Consider the following 23,030-nt stretch of genomic DNA (forward strand, 5'->3'; position numbering starts at 1 on the left):
ATAAACCAGCCTGAATATATATACATATTTATATATGTTTGGCCTGAATTTATAATAACTACAAAGCCATCAAAGTGAAGCTGGAATTGATAAAATAATTATAATAATAAGAGTTAATGACTCCCACATATTCAGCCAAATATCATTTCATCATCTGGTGCTCTGACTCCAAGGCTAATCTTAGCTCTTACATTCTCCAGTCATGGAAACTTAAACAAGATACTTTATCTCTCTGAGGTCAATAATTCTCATTTGTACAGTTGGTTATGTCTTATGAAGGCATCTAAAAGAGCCTACTAGAGCAGCATTGTGCCTGGGAATTTCCTCCTGTCAGCCTTCATGTTACTCAAATGTGGCCAGTCTCGAAGCCAAACTCAGCATGTAAATGCAATGCCTTCCCTCCAGCGTGGGACATGACACCCGGGGACGAGCCTCCCTGGCAACGAGGGACCACTATCAAATACCAACTGATGATGCAACTGGAAAAGGACCTTATACGGAAGGTTCGATGCGGATCAGCAGAATATCCATGTCTACATAAAATAACATGACTTTAAAATGCTGTTTGACCTAAAGTAAGGGGGAAATGGAAAGGAGAAATGAGTTTATATGGCTACGAGTTTCTAAAACAGAGTCTGGAGGCTGGCAGAAGGATTGCCCTCATGCACAACTGAGCAGAGTCAGAGAGACAGATAAAGCAGATACAACCCCCAGATATTGGTTCCTTTGAAGGCTAAAGAGACCCATGAGAGTTATGGCCATGGCCGATGGGGTTAACTACCAGGGCAGATGGCCCCTCTTTGGAAATGGTGTTTATGTGTGATGAATCTGGACTCAGATGGGATCTCCCTTCATAAGACTTTCATGCTAATGTGCTGGAGGTGCAGTTAACGTTGGGATTTAAGATATATTTAGGGGATTTGAATCTCTGGACTGACAATGTGATAGCCAGGTCCTGAACCTCAACAGACTCCAGCACCTACAATCTGATTTATTGGACTTACCACACTCAGCTAAGATGGAGTTGAAGAAGGACAATCACCACACCATGGAGCCTAGAGTGATTACAACTGAAAATGGGAGGATTGCATCCAGCATCCATGTGGAATTTGAGCCTCCTCTTGACATAGAGGTGCAATGGACACAACCAATCCAATGTCCACATAGAAGAGGTGGTATTGGATTGAGAAAAGTGGACATGGTGGACGATGGGTATGGGGAAAGGCAGGAAGAGATGAGAGGTGGAGGTGTCTTTGGGACATGGAGCTGCCCTGGATGGTGCTTCAGAGGCAATCACCGGACATTGTAAATCCTCACAGGGCCCACTGGATGGAATGGAGGAGAGTATGGGCCATGATGTGGACCATTGACTATGAGGTGCAGAGGTGCCCAAAGATGTACTTACCAAATCCAATGAATGTGTCATGATGATGGGAACGAGTGTTGTTGGGGGGGGAGAGGGGGGGTGGGGGAGCGGGGTTGAATGGGACCTCACATATATATTTTTGATGTAATATTATTACAAAGTCAATAAAAAAAAATAAAAATAAAAAAAATAAAAGAGCCTAAACTGAGAATTGGAGGCTTGGATTCAAGTACTAGGTCTGAGAGCTACTCACTTCAAGGTCTTAGGAAAATCACATTCTCTCTCTAAGCTTTGCTTTACTCATTTGTCAAGGAAGGAGTTTGGGCTATATGCTTGTTAAGGCCCCTTTCAAGTGTGTGATATTTTGGTTTTCAAGAGTACAAAGTTCTACCCAGATATAAAAGATGGTAGGTTTTGAAGTCATCATTAAAGGAGATTCCACCTACCCTTATGATTCTGATTGATGCAAAAGGGGTTTCCCAAGTTTTTCTGTGCACCTATTGAGGAACCTTAGGAAAGTCACTTAATCTGAGACTCTGAGTTTCCTCATCTGTAAAAAGGGAAAATTTTATTCTCTCAGCATAGTTTTCTAAGAATAAAAAAAAATGAATTAAGGAAAAAGCTCTTTGCAAACAAACTGTAAAGGGCACTTGCTATTTGCAAATAAGACTGGGATGATTCCTTCTTACCCATGTAGTCAAAAAAGTATCATGGTCAGAGTAGGATAGCTACTTCAGTACCAACATGTATTCAAGCCCTCCTTGAAAATTCAAAACTGCTTCAATGTTGGAATCACACATCAGTGTATGGCTCTACTGAGTAGTATGGGGCTGAGGGAACTCTAAAGGCCCCTTGAACCTACCCCTCTGACAACATTCCTACCATCAACCTGCCTCCAGCTGGCTTTTCATGGCTCTTTTGTGCTCAAATGATTGTCATACAGAATCACTTTCCAAAAGAGAATACTGAGAAGAGAAAGATACTAAGAAACTGTAGAAAGGCAAATGCTCTCATTTTACAAAAAAAGAGAAGGAGCTATATTTTCTCTATTTTGTGATAGAACAGAGAAACTGACTTGAGTCCTGCATGTTACAATTTGAGGAGCTCAATGAATTATACCTCTACAACTTATCTGAGCTTAGAATCAATGGAGAGACTTGAGTCAGAAAAATTACCACTTACAAAAACTAGATTCAAGAACATGGATTAAGTGTGTTATAACAAATATTGAACTCCAAAAACCTATCCCCTCAGTCACAGATGGCAGTGGGACAGTGCATGGAGGGGCAGAAATGATTACTTGCTCTCTGTAGATAAGTTACTTCCAAAGAGACAGAGAGCACAAGCTGAACCTTGACTGCTCAGTTCTTCCACCCTAACTGTTGCATAAACTAATCCCCTTCCTCTGGGGAGATGCCAGTAAGAGAAGGTAAGGAGGCCAGGAGTGTTGTTTCTCATGGCACTTCCTCCATAGTGAAATGTCTGTCACCAACGGAGAAACACTGGAGTGTTGTAAGCAGGACAATGACATAGTGAAATTTGTTTTAGAAACAACACTCTGAGATATGAGTGGAAGATGGATTTGGATGCAAAGTGCAATGGATATTGGTACAATTTCATGGCTTCATAATGACTGAAAACAAAATTTATTAATTTAATAATATTGACTCATTTAAACTCTCAGAATTTAGTATATTCAACATTTTTGGTGAATGAGTGAATGAACAATTGAAGATATGAAGTGGAAGATTGGCTTGTGGAGAGGCAAGATACAGAGCTCAGTGATTTTGATAAGCACACCTAAAGCATGCTTATAATGGAATTGGGAAAGATGGCTAATATAAGAGAGAACAGAGTCAGGATCTCAAAAAACTTGGAGCTGGGGACTGACTAGAACAAAGCGAAATTAAAATTGCCAGGATCCTAGAGAGAGAGAATAAGCCTCAGAACTAAGGTTTTGGCCTCAGAATGGAGAGGAGAGGAATAATTTGAAGGATTCTTTGGAGACTAGTTTTGTGGGGATGAGAGCGATTGAAGTATTTCAGAGGATCCCCAGGTTTCTGGCTTAAGGAACCAGGTGAGTTTTTATGTCCTTTACCGGGATAAGGAACAATGGAGGAAGACTATGTTTCGGGCAAGATGATACTTCACTTTTGGGCATTTTGAGTTTGAAGTAACTGTGCAATATCTGGGCAATTCAGGCCTGAAGTTCAAAAGAGAGGACCTAGATCTCCTCCCTGCCACACACATACACCATCCAAGTATTCCTCCTATTTCTGAGATAAGCATATAAGTTACCCTCCAAATTTCATTTTTGAGAATGAAAAGTGAAACCATTAATAATTACATTGGGACAACAGACCATACACTTGAATATGTGGTCACCCTACCTTGCTGTACAGACCATCTCCTCTGGACATGCTCCACTTTATTAATGCTATTCCTTACTGATCCCCTGCTACCACTATTGAGTTGCAACATCCCACCTGACATGATGGCTGGGTGTCCCCAGCCTACTCTCTCTTCTCTTCAGAAAATGGCATCTCTCAGCCCCTAGACACATACATTACTGAATCATTCAGGCTAGGGTCTCCAGAGATATGGAACCTATTCTCAATCCTTTACCATTAGATAAACATTAGGGAAAAGAAAGGAAATTAAACCTTTCTGAAGCTCCCCAGGGGCACTTACCAAAATAGGCTACCTCATCAAAACAGCATTTAACTAAATGGGTGAGCAGCATCAATGAGGAAACCTGGGGAGAGAGGCAAGGGCTCAAACTGAAAAAGCAGCCAGGGGAATCAAGACGATGCAAATCAGTCTTCAGGCCTTGATTCTATACAGGACAGAGCTTAATAAGGAAAGGCAGCCTTCTCCCCACACCTCAAGCAGGACCAAATAGCTTCTGTTGGGGCAAGGTTAAGCAGGGATAATTGGAACAAAGTGACGATAATGGTCAATATGTGTGACACTTTATGGTTTCCAAAGCAGTTTCCTATTTGGTATTTCATTTGGATCTTCAGCAGAAGCCTGAGAGGGAAGTTGGGAAAGAATTACCATTCTTATTTAATGGTATTTGAAGCTCAAGTTCAGAGAGACGAGATAACTTGCCTGTGGTCACATAGGGTGGCCTCATATTGGCACATAGGGCTAATGTGTAGGGATGGTTTTGGGGAACACAGGAAGATATGGATGCTGCTTTAGGGAAGAGGGAGTGGATTATTTTGTGCAATCCCACAAGTAGAGTCAGGTCAGGTGGATAAAAGTTAAAGGGAGAAGATTTCAACTTTATAAACAGAAGTCAGCTGTCTAATAACAATCTGGGCTGCCTTATAAGGCAGTGAGTTCCTTGTCCCTGGATGAGCTGAAGCAGAGGTTAGATTGTAGTTATATTTTAAAAGCAATTCTCTGCACTAAATAGGAAGCTGAGCCAAATGATCACAAAGATTTTCAATTTTTTTAAGTATTTATTGAATATCTACAAAGTGATAAGTGCTACATGTAAATAAATACATGTGCATGTGCATGTATATACATATACATATATGTGTGTATTCATATATCTATAATCTTTTTTGTTTGTTTGTTTTTCAGAACATCCTTGGAAGGTAGAAGTTAAGATTAACTTCATTTTATAATATTTCTAGTAGGGACAACTGAGTCTTTTTTTTTTTTTTTTTTTTTAACAAGGTACGAGGGATTGAACCCAGGACCTCATATATGGGAAGCAGCCACTCAACCACTTGAACTTCGTCTGCTCCCCAGACAACTGAATCTTAGAGATACTAATACACTTGTGATTCTTTCATCTAGCCCCTTTCTATTAAGCATATTACATATATCCTTCGTGTAAAATAGTGAAGAGGAGAAAAGTTAAGTCTTTTTCTACCAAATGAGATTACTAAATATTGTTCTCTAAAGTTCATTGTGTGTATTTATGTTTTTATATTTCTCTAGACTGCAACCAAACAGCATTTTAGGGAGGTTTTGTGGAGTTTTAAAAAAATTACCTGAAGATTTTCACTTCTAGAAAAACACTCATTAAAAAAGTTCATAGCAGAAAAGAGCAGAAAGTTAACCTTTAAAGCGTTTTTTCTTGCCACAGCTAAGAAACCCTTACAGTTCCACAAGGGCCATAATTGGCCTAGACTTTTTGAAATATGTTTATTCAAGTTTATGAGATGCTTCATCTTTTAATTTGTATTTAGGTTTACTTCTGTACATGATTTCCCTGGCAACTGTGTAAACGTAGGAAGCAATGATTTTCTCCTGGTTCTCATTTCCAGCAAGTATACCACAAGAAAAACTTTTTGCCCTCATAACATTAAAAGAGGAATGGTCACTGTGCATAAAAGACAACAGATCTTATGGTGATGAAAGACACAAGCAAAAAAAATTATATTATTTCATTATTTTCTATTTTTAATTTTTGTATTGCACTTGTTATTTATTATTATTATTTTATTTTCTTATCTTTTTTTTTTCTTTGTTGTTGGGGAGGTTTTGGATCACAGAAGGGTCACAACTATGGCAGAGAAGGATCACTGGTGTGGGGTGTCAGTGATGAGGGAATGTGTGGAGAGGGGTGCACCTGGAGCATCCTTCTATGGCATATGAATATGTTCAAGTGGACATGGGGCATTGTCTCAGTGGGTGGAAACTCATACAATAACTAAAATAATATTGAATTCCCATCCTGAAAGTCTTGCTACATTCTCTAGAGAGGAGCAAGAATCCCTTGAGTACATGGGCAGTGCCTAGCAAAGGAGAATAGATCATTACACTAGGCCCTTGATATTGATGGTACTGCTTATGAACCTTGTTCTTGTGAAACTGAAACTTTACCTAGTGTTATATATTGGCCAGGAGTTACCTCCTGAAAACCTTTGCTCAACTATGGTCTCTCTCTAAGCCAAACTCAGCATATAAGCATTCTACCTTCCCCCTGGCATGGGACATGACTCCGTAAGATTAACCTCCCTGACACCAAGGGATTATTACCAAGTGCCAACTAGTGATGCATTTGGGAAAAGGCATTGACCAAAAGGGAGAAATGTTAAATGCAAAGGAGTTTTTATGGCTGAAAGATTTCAAAGTGAGCTGGGAGGTCATTCCAGAGGTTACAGTTATGCACATCTCAGCAGAATCTCGTTGACTGCCAGAGTACACAGTGCCTCAAACAGCAGGATTCCTGAGGGCTCTAGAGTCATCTAGACACTACAGGCAGGGCAGACGACCTCAGGAATTCAGCACCCTGTCCATGGGCCTTCCTTTGGAATATATGCTCCCCAATATAACAGAGATAGACACTTTTATAATTTCCCTACACGTGGCTTTTTTGCCCATTTTATTTAAACCTATAATTAGCACTATACTCATTAAATATTGTCCCAGAGACTTACATCTTTGGTCTTTTTACATGCTTATTGAACCTTGAATCTCAGCAACACCTACTCTGCAGTTCACTGGACTCATCCAGGACAACAAACAAAAGGATGGTGATGGACAACGCCCACCCCAAAAAACAGAGAGCATCCACAATTGCAAGCAAGACAGTTTCATCCATCTGCCCCATAGGATCTAAGCCCCCTCTCATTCAGAAACAGAGTGGGTATCGCCATTCCCAAATCCTGAATATTGAGGAATGATCAAACATAAGGGTGGAATGCAACTATGGACTAAAGTATGGAATAAAGTACTATTATTCTAGCAATGGAAGAACTTGTAACACTGATATAAAGGCAGTGGCCACCAGAAGTTCTGAGGGAGGAAAAAGAAATAATTGAAGTAATGGGGTATTTTTGAGGCATTGGAGTCATTCTGATGACATTGCAATGACAGATATGAGCCATTATACACTTTGTCAAAACCTATAAAATTGTGTGGTGCAAAGTGTAAGCTATATGTAAACTATAGACCATGGTTAGTAGCAATGATTCCATATGTGCTCACCAATTGTAACAAATGTACCACACTAGTGAAAGATATTAATTGGGGAAAGTAGGAGAGGTGAAGGCGGTGGGGTATCTGGGAATCCCTTATTCTTTTTATGTAATATTTATTTAATCTAAAGATTCTTTAAAAATTTAAAAATTTAAAAAAGAGGATCTTCAGTCTTTTGACAGCTAAAGAAATGTTCAAAAATACCATCCCAATTCTTACAAATTCAGTGAGAAACAGCACCTTTCCTTTTCTGGACATTTCCTTTTTATTAATATCTTATGATGCTTTTACATAGAAAAACAAAGTTGGACTAAAGAGATGTATTTTTAAGGATAAGAAATGCTTCAAGTACATTGTTTTCTTCAACTCTGTGGTCTGTAAAATTACCAGGGTTTAATGGAACTTACAGAACTTCCCATTCAGGGAAGACCTATCTCTCATCAATATCCTGGCTAACCAAGAAGCAATCAGGAAAGATCAAGGCAGATAGCCTTGTCTGGAGGCTGTTAGGATTCCTGCTCCAGTCTGCTCAGGGTAGAAGGAGGGGATCCCTGAGTGGATGTACCAGGCACCCAGTAGTCCCTTTAGAGAATCAGATGGCAAACCCATGCTTCCTATGGAATCCCTCCCATTCTCTTTCCTAGGAGGCATTACATGCAGAGAGAAGAGCACCAGGAGGAGGGGAAGGAATCCACATTTATTAGTCAGTTAGCCAACAAATGAACAAAAAACCCAAATATATAATGTGATGTCAAATGCTATGAAGAAAAATGCAGCAGGTAAGGTATAGAGGAGGGTAAAGGCTATTTTAGATGGGGTAGACAGGGAAGGATCTTTAGGTAGGTGACATCTAAACAGAGACATGGATGAAGTAAGGGAGTGAGAGGATACATGAGGTTTCTGAAAAAATCTTATCACTAAATTTATTTAGAACTGCAAGGGGCCTTTGCTTTAGTTCCCTGAAAATACCATGCAATAGTTTGGCTTAAACAATGGGAATTTATCGGCTCTGGTTTTGCACCTAGAAGTCCAAAATCAAGGTGTTGTCAAAGTGATGTTATCTCCTGGAAGACTGTGGCATTCTGGGGCTGACTGGCTGTGATTTTTGGTCCTGGGCTTTTCTGTTACATGGCAATGCCTATTGCAGTCTCTCCTGGCTTCTCAGTTCCATTGACTTCCAACTTCTGGCTGCCCCTTGTGTGACTTTCTCTCTATGTGTCTTAATTTCATTCTACTTACAAAGCACTCCAGGAAGAGTATGAAGACCCATCCTGATTCAGTTTGGCCACACCTTAACTGAAGTAACCTCACCAAAAAGCTCTATTTACAATGGGCTTACACCCACAGGAATGAATTAAGAATATGTTTTTTGGGGGGTACACGGCTCCAAGCTTTCACAACCCCAAATATCCAAAACAGTCTTGAAAAAGAACAGTATTAAGTACTCAAACCTCCTGATTTCAAATTGTATTGCAAAGTGACAGTAATCAAAACAGTGTGGTATAGGCAAAAATATAGAGAAATAAATCAGTGGAACAGAATTTATAGTCTAGAAATAGACCCACACATCTATGCGCAATGATTTTTTACAAGGGTGCTAAGTACATGAAGTGGGGAAAGAACAACCTCTTCAATAAATGGTGTTGGAGAAACTGGGTATCTTCATGCAGAAAAATGACATTAAACCCGTACCTCATACCATATACAAAAATCAACTCAAAATGGATCAAGGACCAAAATCTAAGAGCTGTAATATAAAACTTTTAAGGGACAAATCTTCGTGACCTGGCATTCAGCAATAGATTCTTAGTTACAACACTAAAACCATGAGCAACAAAAGAAATAATAGATAAATTTGATTTCATAAAACTTTAAAACTGTTATGCATCACAGAAAATATCAAGAAATCAAAAAGACAACCTACTGAATGGGAGAAAATAGTTTCAAACCGTACAGCAGATAAGAGTTTAACATCTAAAATATGTAAACAGATCCTATCACTCAACAACAAAAAGATGAACTACAAGATTAAAAATGGTGGAAGGACTTGAACAGACCTTTCTCCAAAGAAGATATAAAAATGGCCAATAAACATATGAAATGATGCTCAACATCATTAGCCATTGGGGAAATGCAAATTAAAACCACAATGAGATACTATTTTACACCCACAAGTATGGGTATTATTTTAAAAATATAAAAGAACAAATGCTGGAGACAATGCAGAGACATTGGAAATCTAGTGCAGTGTAGACACTGTGGAAAGCAATATTGCAGTTCCTCAAAAAATTAAATATAGAATTAGCATTTGACTCAGCAATCCCAATTTTAAGTATATACCCAAACAGAGAAAACAGGGCTGCAAACAAATACTTTTACACCAATGTTTATAACAGCATTATTCACAAAAGCCAAAAGCTGGAAACAACTCAAATGTCCATCAACAAGTGAATGGATAAACAAAATGTGGTACATACACACAGTGGAATATTATTTAACCATAAGAAAAAATGAAATTATGAGACATGCTCCAACATGAATGAACCTTAAAAACATGCTTAGTAAAACAAGAAATAGTCATAAGGACAAAAGTTGTATGACATCATTTATAAGAAGTGATAGAAATAGCAAATTTGCAGAAATAGAAAACAGATTAGTGGTTGCACAAGGAGAGAAGGGAAAGGGATAAAGGGGAAATGTTTGTAAAAAAATTTAATTAAAATTTGTTAAAAGTGTTTCTGTACATTTAGTATCTAGTTTTATCTCTATAATAGTCCTGTGAAGGATGAGTAATTATTCCCATTTTTTGGATGAAGGAATCTGTCTGGCTCCCAGACCTATCATGTTGCAGGCTACTAAGTTATCTTTATTTTATTTTATTTTATTTTTTTAATGTTACATTCAGAATATATGAGGTCCCCATATAGCCCCCACCCCCCTCACCCCACTCCTCCCACATCAACAACCTCTTTCATCATCGTGGCATATTCATTGCATTTGGTGAATACATTTTGGAGTACTGCTGCACTACATGGATAGTGGTTTACATTGTAGTTTACATTCTTATCCAGTCCACCCAGTGGGCCATGGCAGGACCTACAATGTCCAGCAACTGTCCCTGCAGTACCACCTAGGACAACTCCAAGTCCGGAAAATGCCCCCACATCATATCTCTTCTTCCTTCTCCCTACCCTCAGCAGCTACCATGGCCATTTTCTCCACATTAATGCTACATTTTCTTCCATTACTAATCACAATAGTTCCAGAATAGAATATCAGTAAGTCCACTCTAATCCATACTTTATTCGTCCATCCTGTGGACCCTAGGATGGTTATGTCCACTCCACCTCTATATCGAGAGGGAGCTTAGATTCCACATGGATGATAGATGCAATTCTCCTGCTTGCAGTTTGTAGGCATTCTTGGCTCCCCGGTAGGGTGAAAGACCTCCTTCACCTCCGTGTTTCTGGCTGGAGTAAGTTCATTAAACCAGAGGGCAGGAGTTGCAGGTCTGCTGAGGCTCAGGGCCTGGCTATCACATGAACAGTATAGAGATTCAGGTCCCCTGAGTATACACCAAACCCCAGTGCCAACCACACGTCTGGTAAAAGTAACAGGAGAGGCTTGTGAACCAAGATCACATCTGAGTTCAATTCCATCACACTCAGGAATACAAATTCCAGAGTAGGGCAACTGACATGGCACTGAACTCCATCAGCCATGACCATAGAACCTACAGTGCTGGAGAGGATATGGAGGAATGGGAACACTCACTCATTGCTGGTGGGAATGCAGAAGGATACAGCCATTCTGGAGGACAGTTTGGTGGTTTCTCAAAAAACTAGCTATAGATTTGCCATATGACCCAGCAATTCCACTGCTGGGCATGTACCCAGTAGAACTGAAAACAAGGACACAAACTGATAAATGCACACCAATGTTCATAGCAGCACTCTTCACTATTGCCAAAAGTTGGAATCAACCCAAATGCCCAACAACAGATGAATGGATAAATAAAATGTGGTAATATACATACAATGGAATACTACTCAACTTTAAGAAGGAATACACTGCAAACACACGTGATAACATGGATGAATCTCGAGAACCTTATGTTGAGTGAAGCAAGTCAGGCATTGAAGGACAAATATCACATGACCTCACTGATATGAAATAAGTAAATCAAGCTGTCTCAGAGAGCTAGAGACCAGATGATAGGCTTAAAGGAATTTGGGGGATAGAGGAAGGTTGTAAGCTGACACCTACCTGGGTGAAATCTATGATAAGCTGGAGGTGAGTATTTGTACAGGGAAGGGATAAAACAGGGGCATAGGGATACCTTTGGTGGGGCTTTGCATACTTGAGGGGGATAGGAATGGGAGGATGGGTAAGATGGCTCAAGAAATAGGGGGAGGGTAGGGGAGCATTTGAACATAGGAGATAGTCAAGTATGTGGTTGAAAGTATAATATTGAGAAAAATTTTTTTGAAAATATAATAAGAAAAGTTATCTGTTTAAGATACTTAAAGGGGAGAATTTGACACAGGGCAGGCTTCTAGGTAGTGTGTGAGTGCTCATTTTGTCACAGTAGGTTATATCATTGGATAGAGACCCATACAATGAGTGAAGGTACACCCACGTTCTGGGAAGGACTGATGTTCTCAAATAGAAGGAATTATATCTCTCGAGAGAATTGGTGGCTCCCAGTGGGTTAGGACAGTCAAGTATGTCAAGCCCTCAACACTGTTGCAAGTATCTGTAAGTTGTCTTTAAACATGACACTTAATGCTCTTGTGTTGGAGTTTTTGCTTAGGTTTTGGGCAAACTGATATCCAAGGGCATTTCTAGCTCATTACATACTGCTTTCTCTATCTTTACAACATCCTCTGGTCCCCACGCAGCCATCTGGAGAAAGACTAAACATTCATTGTGATCACACTTAAGTTTTCTGATCCTCAATTTCCTTGTCCATTGAAAAGTATGGCCAATATTATTTATCTTATACAGTCATTGTAAAGGTTAAATTAGACCATGTATATAAAATATTAATCAAAATCTAGGTTTATAGTGAACCCTCAGCAAATAATATCTGTTGTTGTTGTTGATACCCCTTATCTTCCATGAATTTGCTCTGCAACCTTGATTAAGTAACTAAACCTCCAGCTCAGTGCCTGGCCCATATTAGACATATAATAAATTTTTATTGAATGAGGGATAGACTGAATGAATGAATGTCTTATCATCCATGGCCTTCAGTTTCTGTTTTGTAGAGTGGAGTTAGACTCAAAAATGGTAATAACAAAATGTTTACAACATGCCCATATGTGGGCATATGTGGTCCATTTTAATAAGCATAGGTATCATATAAGCATTTCTCCAACTAACACCTTATCAAACAGTTGAAGAATTTATGGTTCAATGATAGAAAGGGGCCTGTCCAAGGTTATAGACCAAGTCTTGTTCTATTACTTTTCATCCTAAAGTAATTGCGAACATTAATTATTTAGCTAATACAAATATTCAACTTGCCCAAATGGATGTTGGCTGTCCAACTTGCTTTTGTATAGTTCTGTTGTGGGTGAATCTTATTGGGAGTCAACAAAACATTAAATATTGGAGACCCTAATGCCTTAATGGCCACAGATTTGACACAAAAAGAAATCCTGTTCTATCCATTCCAGTGCAGGGGAGAGAGAAGAGTTGTAACTATCATTAGGAAATAAAGAAGTATGAAATCTTTTCCAGATGGCAGAGTGTGCCAAACAGAAGGCTGGTTTGTGAATTGAGAGAGAGCCTGAACTAAGCTCTTAATCCCTTACACATGTCTGGCCTTTTCAAGTTTACCAAGCACCTTCCTGTGTGTGATCATATTTTGGCCCAATTGCAGCATGTTAGGTAGAGGTGGGCTAAAGAGCTTGATCTGGCTTAAGAGAGACTCATTGAAACCAGTCAGACCTCTAGGCCTGGCATCATGGGGCTTGGTGATTCTAGACCTTCAGTTATAAATCAGTATATTTAAGCTGGAAAGGAGATAAGTCCTGCTAGATGAGTTTGCACACATCTAGTAGGACTGCTCTGGAAGCCTGGGGCTAGTCCCAGAGACCAAGGCAACATTTATTCGGTTCTTTCCTTGAGGTGATCTACAATTTTTAAAATTCAGAAAAAAAAAACCCAAGATGACAATATAAAAAAGATGCTGACTTTAAGAATAACAAAGAAAATGAGTCATGAGATAGTAACATGGAGGGTCTATAGGAAATTGGAGTTCAGAATTGGGTCAATGCAAGTGTTTCCAGAATGGACAATAAAGACGTGATGGTGTTAGAATGCCACTTTTCAATATTGACAATTCTCCTCAGGATATCAAATATTGAGAATACAATAATGAGGAAATATGCATTAGCTCTGCTTTTGTGGAGTTTAAACTAAGACAGGTATGAAGTGAATATATAGTTATGAACTACTAAGTGTGCTATAAATGAAAAGTTTTATTGGAAAATATAATAGGGCTTGATATGATTTCTAAATTCAGAGATAACACCCCTGAGGAAGTAACTTTTGAGCTGACATGTGAAGAAGTTGAATTTTAAAAAAAGAGGGGACGAGGTGGTTGGTAAAGAGAAATGCTCAAGAAAAAGAGAATAGGCGGAACAAAGGCTAAAAAGTAAGAGAGTGTGACGTATTTTCAAACTGAAAGTATATTATTGTACTGGAGAAAAATGTTGAGGGAAAGATAAGGCTTGAGAGAGGTGGGGCCAGACTATGCAGGACCTCTTAGGCTATGGTAAACATATTTACCTTTTTCTTAAGAATATCAGTGGGCGGTGGACTTGGCCCAGTGGTTAGGGCATCTGTCTACCACATGGGAGGTCCACAGTTCACACCCCAGGCCTCCTTGACCCGTGTGGAGTTGGCCCGTGCGCAGTGCTGATGCGCACAAGGAGTGCCCTGCCACACAGGGGTGTCCCCTGCATAGGGGTGTCCCCTGCGTAGGGGAGCCCCATGGGCAAGGAGTGCGCCTGGTAAGGAGAGCCGCCCAGCGCAAAAGAAAGTGCAGCCTGCCCAGGAATGGTGCCGCACACATGGAGAGCTGACACAACAAGATGATGCAACAGATTCCCGGTGCCTCTGATAAGGATAGAAGTGTCACAGAAGAACACACAAGGAATGGATACAAGAGCAGACAACTGGGCAGGGGCGGGAAGGGGAGAGAAATAAAAAAATAAATAAATCTTAAAAAAAAAAAAAAAGAAGCTGTTAAGTAAAGAAGTAAGAATTAGACTTGTATTTTAAAAGGATATCTCTGTTGTGTTAAGAATAGATGGAAAGTGTGCTTGTTGGGCGATTCAGGGAACAGTTCTGATGGTTTAAGGAGCTGTGGAATACCAGCCAAAACAGTCTAGATAAGAGAGTGTTGGTGAGGGCAGGTCGTAAAACCAATCTCAGTGTTCTTGTCATTAAAGCAACTACTGTGGGTCAGAATCTGGTCTGGTTGTAAAGGACTGAAGTATCACACGGTGTGTAGCATATCAAAAATGAAAGTATCACATTTAAATTTTTACAGCCACCGTTTGAGGAAGAGCTATCTATTATTATTATCCCAATTTTACAGATGAGGAAACTGAGACTCGGAAAGTTTAAATGACTTGGTCAAAAATATCCAGCTCTAGCAATGGAAGAACTTTTATCATTGATGGGGAGGTCATAGGGGAGGGAGAGGGAAAAATATGTGAAATATGGGGGCATTTTTGGGACATTGGAATTGTCCTGCGTGATGTTGCAATAATGGCCATTATGAATTTCGTCGTAACTTACAAAATTGTATGGGACAGAGTGTAAACTATAATCCATAGTTAGTGGCAATGCTTGAATATGTGTTCATCAATTGTAATAAATGTATCACACTAATGAAGGAGGTTGTTAATTTGGGAAAGTGTGGGAGGGAAAGGGAGTGGGGCATATGGAAATCCCTATATTATTTATGTAACATTTATGTAATCTAAAGTTTCTTTAAAATAACTAAAAAGCATCCAGCTAGTAAATGGCGGAGCCAGAATTTGTGCCAAGTCCATTGGATTTCACATTCAGTGCTTCCCCTACTTCACAGCTCTCTTTAAAAAATGGCTTCAAATTCAAGGAAAATAGTAAGCCTAAGGGAAAAAGAGACCTATTGAAACAGCTGATTCTGTAACTTAAGTGAATTGCCATGGAATTCCAAACAGAATTTTATTACATTTTTGAGCCAGTGATCTTAATTGAGCCCCAGGTCCATCTGACCCAAACATCTCTTCCCAGGAATACATATTAAAATTGGGGCGAGAGCCTGGAAGAATCAGATTCTGTCTCAAAGGTACCTGTGCCAGTATTGTAGTTGAAATTCGTAATTGAGTTCAAACCCCTGTAAATGGGGTGCACTAATCTGAAGGTTGATTAAGCTTTCATTTTAGCTCCTGGAACAATGCTGTTAGAATCCCAACTCCAATGGTGTGGCTGACTGTTCCTTCTAGTACTGTGCTGACATAGCCCTCCAGGCAGCAGGGGTTTCTCACAGGCGTTAACAAGAAAAGAGAAGAGATGGCATCCTTGGTTTACTTCCAAAAGCTCTTTTTTTTTTTTTTAACTTTTTTTTGTTGTTTATTTCTCTCCCCTCCCCCCCGTTGTCTGCTCTCTGTGTCCATTTGCTGTGTGTTCTTTTATCCTTAGCAGCAGCAGCAGCACCGGGAATCTGTGTTTCTTTTTGTTGCATCATCTTGTTGTGTCAGCTCTCTGTGTGTGCGGCGCCATTCTTGGGCAGGCTGCACTTTCTTTCACGCTGGGTGGCTCTCCTTATGGGGTGTACTTCTTGTGCATGGGCCTCCCCTATGCGGGGGACACCCCTGCGTGGCAGGGCATTCCTTATGCTCATCAGCACTGCAGATGGGCCAGCTCCACACGGGTCAAGGAGGCCCGGGGCTTGAACCGCGGACCTCCCATGTGGTAGGCGGATGCCCTATCCATTGGGCCAAGTCCGCTTCCCAATGTGGTAGGCAGATGCCCTATCCATTGGGCCAAGTCTGCTTCCCCAAAAGCTCTTAGCCTAGGTGAATTCATGGCTTTCAAGTCATGATCATGAAGACCTTGAACTCTGCATTTAAAAAATATTCTAAATATTTGGAATGTATACTTTTAGACATTATCGTGATGGCTGACTATCTGAGGTGGCATTCCACCTCTCAACTGTGGAGCCCCATCGTGAGCCATTTAAGATACTCACATTAGGCACTCTTAGTGGTTAAAGGGTGAGCTTATGATATCTAGAGAGGGTATGTGGTTTTCATGAGAAAACCATGGGTTTGAGTAGGCAGATTTGAACTTGAATCATAGCTTTGAATCTTATAGCTCTGAAACACTAGGGTTCTTTCAGATGGGCTTGAGATTCCCCAGCTCCCATGTTAGTTTTGAGGAAAGTACCCAGCACATTGCTTGATACATTTGCTAAGATCCAGTTAGTTCTTTCCCTTCTATCTGCTCCATTAGAATGGACTTATTCTCACTGACCCTTGAACTCCCCTTTCAGTGTGCTTGTCTTCTGTGCCCTTTCTTGAGACCTTATCCTCATTCCACAAACCCACACTTTGCCTAAGAAAGGAAATCCTCTCTCCAGGCTTCCTTCTGAAGGTAAGCCATGGCCTGCCTTCACTTTAGGATGGGCTTCCTACTTTTCTTTGACGGGCAGGTACATGATGATTCAGGCAAAGGCAAACAGTAGTAAAAGAACAAACCCCAGGATGAGGCAAAGGATCTGGAACCATTTGCCACTGCCCCTGTCTGGGGCTTTTGTCTCTTGTCTCTGCTGTATTAAATCCACAACAGCTACCACTACTACTGTAACTACCACTACTACTGGTACTGTACCACTATTGCTACTAGCACTTCTACTACCACTAATACTATTGTTGTTACTGATATTATTAACATCACTACTACCACTACTATACAATTTTAATTATATTACAACCACTATCATTACCACTATTTCAATGACTAATGCTTACTAAGAGTTTGCTATGTGCCAGGCACTTAAAAGATACCTTTAAGTATCTTTCATATAAAAAGTCATTTAATCCTTTTATTAACCCTAAATTTGAGTGCTACTATTGTACCCATTTTATACATGGGGGAACTGAGGCAAAGAGAAGTTAAGAAACTTGCCCAAGAGCACACAGCTAGGAGTGGCTGATTTGAACTTAGACATTTTGATCCTGGAGTCCTTGCTTTAACCATTATGGTATATAACTTCTAATAATAATAGCAAGCTCCCTGGGTGTCCTGCCACCAGCATTTATTATTGAGGGTGAGTTCACCAAACCTCTTCCATATTCTTCCATAAAATGAAGTCTGACACCTTCTTCTTGCTAATGGATAGAACTTAACCTACTATTTCTGCCATAGCACTTATTGTAACTATTGTCTTCATGTCTAATAGCTTTCCTGCACCTTTCCCTGCCCCCCTTCTGCATGGTGCACAATTCAATACTGAGCTTCTGTAGGGCAGACATCCTGTATGATTCATATCCGGGATTCTAATACCTTATACAGTCCCTGACCTGCTAGGTGCTAAATGAGTGAATGAATAAACAAACAAATGCCTCTTAGGCAATCAGAATTCATCAACAACTGATAGGAATGCTTGGGACGATAGTGAACTCTCTACTGCCAAAGATGTCCCAGCAGAGCCTCCAGGTTTCCTGGAAATTCTGAATTAAATGACATTTGAATTTTCTTGTTGAAGATGTTTAAGATACTATAAGTCCTTGAGAAGTATGAGTGAATGTGGAATGCTTTCTCCTCTGCATATTAAAAGTATTGTCTTTAGGCTTCTTATGAAATGCAAGGAAATTGGTTTCATTAATATAGATGTGAAGTTGTCAGGTCAAAGGCTCCTGGGTTCTTAAGAGGTCTCCAGTCAACTATATCATATGGTAGGTGAAAGAATTGAAGTACAGGCACAGAAAGGATAAAACCTTGCTTAAAGTGGTGCCAGCAGTTACAGGTAGAACTGGGGTAAGGGCACTTCTGCCCTGAATGCCATTGCAGGGTTCTTTCCATTCAAGCCATTTGTTATCATACTGTGGTTTCTAGAACTTTGACTTCAAGAGGATATGTGTGTGTGTGCCAGTTTCCTGTCTCTAGGCAGCAAAGCAATTCAGCTCCTCTCAACAGAGAACTACCCAATAAGGATTTGAAATAATTCCTGGTCATGCAGAGTGGTCAGCCACCTTCTTTCTCAGTCTACTCTCAGTCTCCTAAGGACTTTGCTCTTCCTAATATTGCTGTCTTCTGCATGTAATGCCTCAGCTTTGAATGAAATATTGTGACAGGTCTAAAGCCTCCCTCTTTGAAAATCAACATTTTAGCAGCCCCTTGCTGTTCAGTTTCTGAAGGTGTCCAAGTCTGCCTTCCTCATTCATCTAACTACAGGAGATCTTTATCCAGTGACAGAGTTCCAATCCACTCTCATTGTCTCCTAAAGAGAAAGCATTCTTGGAGGGGGGAGGGGCAAATGTGGGGTTTGTAGAGGTGGGTGGAGGTAGTGTAGAACCTGCAGACATCAGAAAACAACCATGCTGTTATAGGTGCCCATGACCTACCAGTTCAGTGGTGGAAAGTCCCTCTCTCTCTGCTGCCTGGTTAACACATCCCCTCTCTACCTGCCCCACCCTCCACTTCCCACCTCTGTGTAGGCCTCTAGACACAGAGTACATTACGTGTTTTCTTGTACAACACTCATTTCTTCTTCCTTCTATAATAACACCCTGATTTTGCTTGGGGATACTACTTCCAAAGATGTGGTTTGCGAAAGGTATCGTCCCAGGAATCAGAGATAGGATGTATATAATCACCCTAACAAACTCCACTCATCCTTTAAAACTCAGCTCCAGTGTTTCTTCCTCTTGGGACCCTTCCTCTTGGGAGCCTTTCATGAATGCTTCCCTTCTTCTCAATGTTCTAGGTAAGATCTTGGGTTCTAATAATACCAGTACTACTATGCATTCATGCCAATCTCTCAACAGTGTTATGAGCTCTGGGGAAAACAGATGTAAATAAGTGCTTGACTGTCAGTGCTACCTGTGCCATAAGAGGAGTACAAGGTAGTATAAAAAGTCTTGATATAAGGAAGTAATTAGATCTGCAGAGTGCATGGACTATCCGGAGGGAAAGGAGAATTAACAGGCTCATTGTCCCTCCAATCTCTGTGGCAGACAGTTGCTTGGCACAGGGCTTCAGTGACTTGCCCAGTGTCACACAGCTAGTAAGAGGGTTTGGGTTCAAATACAAGTCTTGTTGCTTCCAAAACCCAGATTCTTCTAGTATTTGACACATTCCTTAAATTGTTTGAGCCTCAGTTTTCTCACCAGTAAAATGGGAATAATACACATCTTATAAAACTACTTCGATGAATAAAATTACAGATGTAAAATGTCTGGCACTGCGCCTACCACAGAGTAGGTGCTTAAAAATGGAATTCCTTGTGCAAACTGGCAATGCAGAAGCTTACATGAAAGAAAAAAAGTATGGAAAATTTCTATTATTGAGGAGAGATTGGAGTTCACACCAGAATCACACAAAATTGGATATGCATATTAATTATAATTTATTGGATAGCTATATAGATCCAAGATTTAACAAATTCTATTGATTTTGTCTCCTGAACTTGCACTTTTTCTTGCCGTTATAAAATCCCCAGTTTAAAATACAAAACAAAAGAAACTTCCAAATTAGTTACTTCAATTCATCATTCACTACATACGTTCTAAGTGTTAAGGACTATGATATGCACTAGAAATACAGAGATGAGGGAAACGGACTTTGGCCCAGTGGTTAGGGCGCCCGTCTACCACATGGGAGGTCCGCGGTTCAAGCCCCGGGCTTCCTTGACCCGTGTGGAGCTGGCCCATGCGCAGTGCTCATGCGCGCAAGGAGTGCAGTGCCACACAGGGGTGTCCCCCGCGTAGGGGAGCCCCACGCACAAGGAGTGCACCCACAAGGAGAGCCGCCCAGCGCGAAGGAGGGAGCAGCCTGCCCAGGAATGGTGCCGCCCACACTTCCCGTGCCGCTGACGACAACAGAAGCGGACAAAGAAACAAGACGCAGCAAAAAGACACAGAAAACAGACAACTGGGGGAGGGGAGGGGAATTAAATAAATAAAAATAAATCTTTAAAAAAAAAAAGAAATACAGAGATGAGTAAGATGTGTTTCCTTGGATAAGTCTTTGCCCACACAAGACCCTGTCAGTAAATTGGGAGTTGTGAGGAAGTTTTAGGCCCACCTCTAAGATTTTCAGATCTAACAAACAGAAGCCCACATACCATATGTCTAAATATTTAAAATTTATAAATGTAGCTAACAAACTGTTAAAGTATATACCTATCCTCCTACTTTGACAAATACTCCTTCCATAATGACAAAATAAACAATTATTTGTAAAGCTATAGTTTTATATGACTAAAAGTTGGCAAAATATCAACGAGGACTGAATTTAATTTTTATTGCACATGTCTAGATATTCTCTTCATGGCTAGCAATGTTTCGGTCAGTTAAGCTTGGGGCTCAGGGTAGGGTCCCTCTGAGCCAGATCTAAGAGTAAAGTTGGAAGATATTTCAGTGTCCCCATGCTCTGATGTTTGCTGACAATGAAGGAATCAGGTCCTTCTTAAGACAGGAAATACTTGTGTTTAAAGAGGACTTTTCTTGGGGTAACTGGAATTTACAAGCCTATGGATGTATGCACACAAATGTATAATTGCAAAAACACTGGGGCTAGACTATGTGGCCAAATGCAGAATTCATTAAATGTCAGATATAGCAGACCATAATAAAGTTAAAAGTAAACTGAACTTGACGATGTATATTTAATCATGAATGCTGAGCATGCAATACAGAGATATGAAAATATTCAAACATGAAAATCAACTCAATGCTGTGACTGCATTTTCTAAATCTAAACGAAAACATTAAATACGTGCACAGACCTATATTATTCTTCTAGTTCAAATACCATAAATCTTGAAAAGTCGAAATACAACAATCAAAGTTATTTTTACAGTGCTATGCACTTCCTCCAGATCCATGACTAGCCTGGATCCTGGAGCTCCATCACTAAATCATTCCACGCTTCTCAACTTGACTCTTGGGTTGTTCTGGAGCAATCAGAATGGTAGCACAGGCATAGCCTCTGACACCCTCTGAGCAGGTCAACACCACATTTCAGGCAGGCACCCAGCTATCTCTAAGAAAGTACCTGTGGCCCAACCGAAAGTGTTCCAGACAGAGAATCAGATGAAATAGTTTCAAGTTGAGCTTTAGCTACCTTCTAGCTGGGGAGCCTTGGGTAAGTGTGGCAGTTTGAGTTTATTTATGAATCCCAAAAAGAAAAAATTTATGTTTTTAAACTAATCTATTCTGGGTTTGATACCCTTTGATTATATTGGATTCATTTGAGGGAACTTGGTTAAATTACCTGTAAATATTAGGGCTTTGATTTGACCATGTCAATGTAATGTGACTAAGATTGAGTCCCTGATTGAGCCTATATAAACAGACACTCACTCAAGAAAACATACAGTAGAGGAGAGAACTTTGTCATTTTGGTACTGCCATGTCACAAAAAGGAGAAGGCTCAAACAGCTAAAACTGTAAGAAGAGAGAGAGAGCTCTGTCACGTTTGATCCTGAGGACCCAGGGATAGATGAGCCATTCGCCTAATAGTTTGCAGCTGAAGAGAACAGAGCAGCTGAGCAGCTGAGAAAGCCCGGAAAGAAACGAATCCTTTGCCAGACTGATACAGGAAGCCCTGAGAGACCAGGCAGAGATAAGCAACCATCTTGCTTGAACACGTGGCAACTTACTTTGGTGAGAAAGCAACCTTGAGTCGGACCTCTTTAGGGCCTTGTAATTGTAAACTTCTACCCCAAATAAATACCCTTTATAAAAGCCAACAGATCAGCACCCCTTTGGCAGACTAACACAGCAAGTTACTTAATTTTTCAGAGCCTCAACTTACTCATCTGTAAAATGGAATAGTTGAAAAGTCACTCTTCTCTATGCCAGGAGTATCTTTTTACATACTTCTATTATAATAATTATCATGTTTACTTTGGGAATCAAAATTTTTCTGTTTAATTTCTGCTATATGTTCATCACAGATTATTTTGTAAATACAGAAAAATTATATCAGAGAAAAAAAAATCACACTTAAACCTATCTCCAAAGATAACTACTGTTAATATTTTGAACATTTTCTTCCTAACTAATTTCTTGGCATTTATGTATATATGGTGGAGAAATACTATATTTACAGTGTTACATAATTTAACATTGGACTGTGAATATTTTCCCACATTTGAAATTAGGTATAAACATTTTAAATTATTGAATAATATTCCTTTGAAATGATGTAACAAACTTTATTTAAAATCTACTAGAGGGAAACGGACTTGGCCCAGTGGTTAGGGCATCCATCTACTACATGGGAGGTCCGCAGTTCAAACCCCGGGCATCCCTGACCCGTGTGGAGCTGGCCCATGCGCAGTGCTGATGCGCGCAAGGAGTGCCCTGCCACACAGGGGTGTCCCCCGCGTAGGGGAGCCCCACGTGCAAGGAGTGCGCCCGTAAGGAGAGCCGCCCAGGGCGAAAGAAAGTGCAGCCTGCCCAGGAATGGCACCACCCACACTTCCTGT

At 40.3% G+C, this 23,030-nt stretch overlaps 1 protein-coding gene across 1 annotated transcript in view; it reads left to right on the top strand.

Moving 5' to 3' along the window:
- The window catches only part of AGBL4 (AGBL carboxypeptidase 4), a 1,887,457-nt gene that overhangs the window by 1,424,058 nt on the left and 440,369 nt on the right, over positions 1-23,030 (top strand). The window lies entirely within an intron of this gene.

Source organism: Dasypus novemcinctus, chromosome 9 (assembly GCF_030445035.2).
Source record: "Dasypus novemcinctus isolate mDasNov1 chromosome 9, mDasNov1.1.hap2, whole genome shotgun sequence".
Classification (NCBI taxonomy): domain Eukaryota; kingdom Metazoa; phylum Chordata; class Mammalia; order Cingulata; family Dasypodidae; genus Dasypus; species Dasypus novemcinctus.